The sequence below is a fragment of the Scardinius erythrophthalmus genome (assembly GCF_964197995.2).
Source record: "Scardinius erythrophthalmus genome assembly, chromosome: 15".
NCBI classification, from domain to species: domain Eukaryota; kingdom Metazoa; phylum Chordata; class Actinopteri; order Cypriniformes; family Leuciscidae; genus Scardinius; species Scardinius erythrophthalmus.
In genome coordinates, this window is record NC_138235.1 from 19,339,682 (window position 1) to 19,346,421 (window position 6,740).

Genomic DNA, 6,740 nt, shown 5'->3' on the forward strand with positions numbered 1-6,740 from the left:
TCTGTATTTGAAAATACGCGTCCTTCAGATTTATCGACATGAACCAGTCTTGGCGAACATGCGCGAGAATTTTGCTGGTTGTGAGCATTTTGAAACTGCGTTTCACTAATACTCTGTTCAGCCGTCTTAGATCCAGTATGGGTCTGATACCGCCGTCCTTTTTGGGGACTAGAAAGTATCTGCTGTATAGCCCCCCTTCGCTTAGAGCTGGGGGAACGCGCTCTATCGGCCCTTTGCTTATCAGTTTTGATATTTCGGCTCGAAGTAGGTGTGCTACTTCCAACGAAACCGTAGTTTCGACACGCGCTATGAAGCGGGGAGGGCGTCGACAAAACTGTAGCGAGAAGCCTCTCTTTATAATTCCTAGCACCCAGTCCGAAACCCCTGGAAGCGCTGCCCATGCTTCTGCATGGCTGGCTAGGGGCTGGATACGGAGCGCGCTCTGTTCGCTGTGCGACAGAGGCGCTTCGGGGGATAAAAACATAGGCGTTATTCCTGTGCCATTTGAGGCGGGGCGCGCACTTAATACAGCGGGCGGAACGCTCGTCCTCGACCTTACTACAGTGCTTAGCTGAGTGAGGGAGGACTGAGAAAGTCTCATAGGACTCATGTGAGCGAGTAGATGTGGGCTGGGAGCGGGCACATTTACTGCTTTGGGCGCGGTGTCTGCCTGAGCAGAGCGCGCGCTCACAGGTCTCGTTTTTACAGAGAGCCTGTGATCTGTTAGACATAGTGTTCGTGGGCACTGGGAAGCGGGCACTCTCACTATGTTGGAAGCACAATCGACCTGAGTCGATTTCATGTGCGCGAGCCCTGAGTGTAGGGCTGTGCTTATGTGTAGTGATGGGCACTGAGGAGTGGGCATCGAGACTACATTTATAGCATCATCGGCCGTGGCCGGGCAGAATGCCTGCGCTCGACCCCGCTGCGGTGTTTAACCGAGCAAGGGAGGGCTGGGCGAGTCCCGTAGGACATATGACCGTTAGTAAGTGTGGGCGCGGGAGAGCGGGCACAATTACTGCAATGAGTGCACTGTCTGCCTGAGCAGTGTGAATGCACAGGGTTCGTCTTTACAGAAACCACAAGGCATGCAGAACATAGTGTTTGTGGGCACTAGGCAGTGGGCACGTTCACTATGTTGTGTGCGTGATCGACCCGAGTCGAATATATGAGCGCGGGCCCTGTGTGAAGGGCTGTGCTAATGTGTAGGGATGGGCACAAGCAGTGGGCATCTTCTGTACACATATAGCATCATCGGCCGTGGCCGGGACTTCGCTCGTGGGCTGCAAAACAAACACGTCTGCAGTTGCCTCTCGGGGAACAAACAGAGTGATTTGCATTCGGCGGCATAAATATTTTCTGCCGGCAGACCCGGGATTCGAACTCGGATCCCCTGCGTGAGAGCCTAATAATCTACCACTGGACCACAGTGAAGATACATAGACAAAGTCAGCGCGAGTATTATCCACACTGGCGTTTGCTTGCAGGCATGCGAGTAAGCACGACATGCAATACTAACACTTTCAGACGCCTGAAATATGCCAGAATGTGAGAAGAGTGGATATCGCCCAGTTTCAGCGGGGTTGAAAACACTCCATTCTCCTTTCGCCAGTGACGCACGGGAACCGTAGAAACGGTGTTCGGTTGCAGGCAAGCGGGTACTACGCGCTCGCTGGCTGCAAAATGCATCTCTGCAGTCGCCTTCAGGGGACTGACAGAGTGAAGCATTGGCGGCAAAGGCGGCGTCAACATGTATTCTTCGGCGTTTGCTGGCAGGCAAGCGTGCTAAAACAGACTCACTTGCTGCAATAATATTTCCAGTCGCCGAACAGGGAACCGAGAAATATGAGAGAAAAGAGGTGAGACCGACCAACGGTGGGACTGAGAACACTCTTTTCTCCTTCGCCGGTGAATGACGCGCGCGGAGGCAGGGTAGCTTTTCTTGTAACGTAAAGAAAAACTAATCCCGCCGTCCGCTTCCAGGAAGGGCAGCCTCGGAAGGATGCCTGGCGAGTCCTCAGAGTCACCGTAGGCAATTGGCTCGGAGTGAGGGCGTTTCGCCGTCAGCGAGCGCGAGCGCTGCATGAGAAGGCGTCTTGAAAAAGACGCAGCTCTTTTAGGGGTGAGTGTTGCAGCGAACACACACACACACACACACACACACACACACAGAAAACAGAACAATATAGCAATAAAGGATATAGGCGTCGGAAAGCGCAGCAGGTACGGCTGTAGAAGGCGGCGTTGGCCAGCGGCTTCGAGGGCTCGTCCCGCTGAAGTGCTTGCTTCGAACGACGCTTGCTTCCGTGATCCAGCGATGCGTGCGCTTCGCTGAAGAGATTAAAATTGAGTGAATCAGCCTTTTCGAGCTCCTTTTATAGAGGTAAGCCACGCCCGTTTCGGCGGGAAGTGGCAAGGAGGGCGCAAAGCGCCCTCATTGGCCTGATGTTGCATCAGCCTGCGCTCGATAGGCTTATGCAGTTGCCGCAGAGCAGCCAATGAGCAGACAAGCCGTCTTGCTTCAGCTGTCTGCTGCTGCCGCAACGCGTTTTACATATATGAAAATTAAGGATAATTTTTTGCTTCAGTGTTTTCGTGAAAAGAGACTTTTCCCATAGCGTTTTATCAAAAACGCAGTACGAGAGAACTCTCGTAAGAGAACTTGTTTTTATTATCTGTTTAATTAATACAAAATAATATTAAATTTGTCCATTAACATGCACCTATGGCCACTAGCCTATATTTCACAGGGTTTTACATTTCTTCAGCACCATATAAATGACTTCAACATAATAAATGGTTGAATGAATGAACAAAATAAAAACAATTATTTGACTTAAAGTAGGATATTAGTAGCCTAGCTAGCCTACATTTATTTCTTACCACTGAATTGTAGCTTGTCGTGAGATGCTTCTTTTGGTCCATAAACAAAAACTTCTCGATTAACAATGTTCTCTTCAATAAGGGTGCCAAATCTATCCGAAATCATATTCACTCTCACATCTATATAAATTATAAGTAGCCTAATCATTCAATAAAGAGATTGATTGATTTATTTACAACTGTGACAGTGTGGTGTTGCGGGAGGATCCAATAATACAATGTGGCCATCAGCAACTGCAAGATAATTAAACCAATAAGATAATCATGCATATTCAATACTCAATGTATATTCTTAAACAAATACAACTTAAAAGAAGGACATTAGGAACATCTAAGAGTACTTTTAATAAGATTACAGTATACAGCATATGCAGTCAAAACAGCATGCATACTGCACAAGTGAATCAATGACTTTGAATCAATGCATTCAAAATGCCTTTTTAAAATGGAGACAGTGTTGATGATTTTCTTTATCAAAACACTGACAAAAACAGTGAAAACATCAATAAATCATAAGTATTAATATGGTACACCTACATTTTACTAAGCCACTTGTTTTGGTAGCGGAGTCTGACAAACTGCCCCCTGGAATCCCATCGACCACAGGGATACATTATCTAATTACACTGTTGAAGATGTCATTTTTAGTTAGTAATACAAGTAACTTACCCAACTGTTATAATATCAGAGGTGAAACTGGAAGAACAATATGTTATTCAGCCTAATTTTAATTTTCATGTAGGTGCAACCCTGTAGGCATTAAAAGAACATGGCAAAAGCTGAAAATTAAATATAAAAACATAATTCAATCAAGTAAGGCTTGAGCATCATGGGTGTAGGCTACCTGACTTTACATTTGACATATTAAATAACTAAAGAATCCAGTGTCTAGCAGTGCAGCAGCATTTCTGGCTGAGGGAATTCCTGGAGGGACTTCAGAGCCAGTCACTCCCAAAGATCCAAGGGCCTTCATAAAATGTAAGAGGTTTACATATGTGTTATTTTTTTATATAGGCTATTTTTGATATTTCCATTTATTTTACTTTGGGTTGGGTTTTTTGTTGGTCCCAACAGATTCCGATGGTAATATCTGTCTTTTGGAGCCTCCTGTCCCAACAGAACCCCAGGCAGTTGTAAGTCGCCTATTCAATACACCAGAAATTATGACAAATAGTGTTATAAAGTGTACTCAGCCAAATGCTCATCTTCACAGGACGATGGGGATAAAGAAAAAGTTTCTGCTGCCACAGAGACGCCTACAGAGGTAATGTTAATATTATGTGTCTACACATAAAACAATCTACACATTCAGATTTTGTCACATTTTTATGTGGAGTAGCCTATAGAATCTAAGTTTAAATCGAAGTATAAACGGGTATTCTTATCTCTCCCTGCCCCCAGAGTGTGGAAGAACAGCAGGAGGACAGTCCATCAACTTCTGGTGCACAGATGAACACAGTTCAGTGATTTCCAGTAAATGCCAGAGTTTAATTCTGTAGAATTTGTTTAGAACTACATTATGTAACTCTAATCTACTACTGTATTTTCAGTTGCCAGTTAAGGAGTTATATAGACTTCATCTTATTAATTTTTTTTAATTTTATTAATAAAAATGTACTGAAAGAATGAATGAGGTGTTTAAACACCGCTTCCTCTTTAAAAAAGGGGAGGAGACCGAAAGAAACTCTGGGTTTACCGAAGAAAACCTGCTCCCGGGTTAGGTTCACAGAGTAAGTTACCATGGTAACTGACTCTGAGTATAAGTTACCTCTCTTTCAGAAACGGGCTTGACTCTGCTTTCTCAGGTTTGACATACCTTCCATTCTGAAACAGAAAACCCAGAGTTTCCCTCATTTCAGGGTTAACATACTCCGAGTTTTCACTTAACCTCCTTTCTGAAACAGGCCCCTGCTGCCTGTGTACATTAAAGCTTTGTTATATTTTGAAATCAAGCTTTGTCTGTCTGCTTCATCAGCCAAAACGTGTCACTATGTCATATGCACGTTTTAACTGGAAAGTTATTTTGCATGATTATTAAATAATAACCTAAAAATAGCCAGTAGGGAATGTTCTGTATAAGTTATTTTTAGGTTGTTTGAAAATAGTCTATAACTACCCTGTTGCAAAATAATAACCTAAACATAACCATTAGGGAACGTTCTGTAGCCACAAGTTATTTTTAGGTTGTTTAAAAGTAGCCTATCCTGTTGCAAAGTGATAACCTAAAAATAACTATTGAGGAACGTTCGGTAGGCTATAAGTTATATTAGGTTATTTAAAGATAGCCTCCCTGCAACGTTTTAGTAATGTTATTTTATTGCAAAATAAATAAATAAAAATAAAACCTAAAAAGAATGTTATTATTTGGTTCTCAAAAAAAAAAAAAAAGAAGCTAAACGGGAACCAAATTGTAACGTTAGGGGAACGTTCTGTGTTTGCTGGGGTAAACCTCACTCCAGACCAAGATGAAATCATTTTGCTTCAGCTGTGCCTGCATCAGGTCAGTAACTAGTTCTTCCTATGTGGAGTAGTGCATCAAAATTAATGAAAGTATCAATCCTGTAGTTTAAATGCTCATGTGAAAAGCCTTTATATAGTTATGTTGTGCTTGTTTTATGTTTGAGAATAGACATGACTTTCTTTTCCTCACTGGAATTCCGCCACAGCTTGTAATATTTGAAAACAACATTTAGAGGCAATACATAATAAGGCAATTCTAGCGTTGCTAGATGCATGTGTTGTGTGAACTTAAAGGGATAGTTCACCCTAAGATGAAAATAGTCATCATTTACTCACCCTGGTGTTGTCCCTTCTTTCTTTTATGGACCACTAAAGGAATAGAAAAATAAAAAAAAGTCCCGCCCGTGCTCATCCATATGATGGCAGTGAATAGCAGCCAGCATCAAGCTTTTTTAAAAAAAGGCTATATGGATGAGCAAGAGCAGGGCATTTTTTTTTTAATTCTCCTTTTGTGGTCCATAAAAGAAAGAAGAAGGATTTTTAGGGTGAACTATCTCTTTGAAGCCTGTCAATCAACATTAGAGCGCAACCCTCAGGCTGGATAACACAACCTCTGCCAAAAGTGTTCTGCGTGTGTTCAGCGATTACAGTAATGTTTATCGTAAACTGTTGCTAAGACCCAGAATCTGCCCTATACCTAAATGATTTACGGTCAGGAGCCACAATGGTCACAATAAGTCATTTCAGATTATTACAGATATGCATATGTTTATCTCCATCCATGGTTCAAAGAAAAGGTGGGTTTAAGGTGGGATGACATAAACACTTATATGCTGAATGTGACCTTTCCATAGAATAAACAAATCCTAAACAAAACAAGCAAACACAATGCAGTTCTAGCAGTGGCATTCACACTGCAGCCGCATTTTTGTTGGACTATAATTCTCTGGAGAAGACGTGTAGGTTGAAGTGTGGGCTACAATGGCTAAATCTTTCCCTTCAGTTGAAGATCATAAAAACATTTGATGATCAATGAAACTGATAAAAAAGTGAAATTGCAAATAGAAACAATTATCAAAACAAAACATTTTAAATGATACAATTCTCATATATTTTGTAATATAGCTTATGTTATCATTACTGTTAGATATAGGCCTATTTTTATATATACACCATTCAAATATTTTGGGTCACTAAAATTTTTTTTGTAATTTTTTTTTACAAGAAATTACCTTTTATTCAGTAAGGATACATTAAATTGATCAAAGATGACAGTAAAGTCAATTAAAATGTTACAAAAGACTTATTTCCCTTTCAAGGGAACTTGCGCTGCATCGATTGACTCTGTAGGAACGCTCTGTGTGATTACGTCGTGAAGCACGTGTGAAATCAGGAGA